At 34.9% G+C, this 1,959-nt stretch overlaps 1 long non-coding RNA gene across 1 annotated transcript; it reads left to right on the top strand.

Moving 5' to 3' along the window:
* Positions 1–589: 589 nt before the first annotated feature.
* On the top strand, positions 590–974 carry LOC131857043 (uncharacterized). Its single transcript, XR_009358466.1, has 3 exons — positions 590–637; positions 746–820; positions 921–974. It is a non-coding gene; the product is annotated as an uncharacterized LOC131857043 (long non-coding RNA).
* Positions 975–1,959: the final 985 nt, after the last annotated feature.

Genomic DNA, 1,959 nt, shown 5'->3' with positions numbered 1-1,959 from the left:
CTTACTTTTGATGGTAGCGGTGCATCGAGTGGTGCTGACACGTCATCCTTGGCTCCACACATATGTGTGCCACATAGTTGTGTCATGTGTGGGCATGTATGCTTGGGTCCAGTTGGACAGCCCATTGATCCTGTTGTGGACAGTGCAGATTGCGAGGTGCATGAGATGCATTATGCACCAGAGGTTATTACATAGACTGGAGGATACCCTAGGGAGTCCTCACATGCTAGAGGCGAGGAGGCACCGTCATCATACATTGATGATGTATTGGTAAGATTTGTGTTTTCACAGTTCATGTTATATTTTAATTAAATATTTATAAATTAGATAATATTAAGTACTAATTTTTATTTACATGGTCTATTTAACAGTTGATGATCGAGGATGAGTTGAGATAGATTCAGGAGGGCACCTTGTCGGCCATTTCATTTGGCCTCAATAGCTTGACAGTACATATATTATTGCACCTAGTCGTTTGTATTTTATTGTACATACATGCTCATCATTTATATTTGTATTAATTAGATTATGTAGTAACTTGCATGTATATCTTATTTTACTCTTGTAGGGCACAAGCAGCACGAGTGCGGTGCAGTGTGATCTAGGATCTGGTAGTGCAATTGGAGACAAGGGAAAGGTAATTGAATGCAAATATGATTGAATGAATAGTTTAAATAACTTATAGTGATTATACATGTCTAGACATAGATTGATAGTTTCATATACTTGTTGTGTATATATACAGAGAATCCTTGGCTTCACATCCTTGATGACTACACCCAGTATACTTGAAGAAGAAGAAGAGATGCCTCGAGTAGATGTGTGTTTATTTTATTTTTTGATTAGTAGATATAATTTGTTATTATTAGTGACAATTATATGCTAGCTTGTATCAATGTCATGTTTCTAAACATATGTAGGTTGTTTATGAAAATATTCAAAACATACCTCCTCTATCGAAGACATACATCAAGAGTCCTGCAAAGCTAAAGAGAAAACGTGGAGATGAGGTAAACATGAATAGTTCAATTAAATAGTTCATTTTTATGTTAACTTTTTGAATGTGAATTATATAATATAACTAATATTAATCGTGGTTTTTTTTTCTTGTGTAGGATCCTTCAGAGCCGAGCAGTGCGGCAAAGAGGATCGATTTTGATGATCCATCAGCAGCTTAGAATGTTATAGATAGTTTTGGGATGCTTACATGTCTAGTTGGCATGTATATTTTGTATATGGACATACATTCACGTATTTAGACATACATTTTGTTTCAACTGGTGTTCATGCCATATTTGTGTATGGACATACATTTGTAATCATTTGACATTTTTATATATACAGAAGTTGATATTCAATCATATAAATTGTTGCTCATCTGTGTGTGGTGTTATCATGGAAATCTTTAATCTTCATTCCAATAATTAACAATGGTTAATAATGGCTATTTAATGAAAAATACAATTCATTTCATTTCATCATAAGTGTTGTTTTTATAATGAACAATATAATTCATTTAATGAACAATATAATTCATTTAATGAACAATACAATACAATTTATTTAATGAACAATACAATTCATTTAATCAACAATACAATAAAATTCATTCAATGAACAATACAATTAAACAATACAATTCATTTAATGAACAATACCCTACGCATGCTCCTGTTTTTCCCCCCCACTTGATCGAACGCTCGGGGTCATACCCTACCGGTGTTGTCCCTTGAGCGCTCTAAGTGCTCAAAATTGTCAAACTTTGACGAGCCCTAACTCAGAATCTGTGGCCCCTGCGAACAATCTGTTTGAACCTACGAGGCCATGAGAGGGGTCCCTACAAAAGCCTATCTTGGTTTTCAAGTTTCCCTACGGTTTTATTAGGGCAGCAATTTTGCGGTTGGCAAAAAATCATCAGTCTCACTCAATGGAATGTTGTCACGTGGCCAACTTCTCGTT

This window comes from Cryptomeria japonica, chromosome 7, assembly GCF_030272615.1.
Source record: "Cryptomeria japonica chromosome 7, Sugi_1.0, whole genome shotgun sequence".
NCBI lineage: Eukaryota > Viridiplantae > Streptophyta > Pinopsida > Cupressales > Cupressaceae > Cryptomeria > Cryptomeria japonica.
This window is presented reverse-complemented; position numbering and strand designations above follow the sequence as displayed.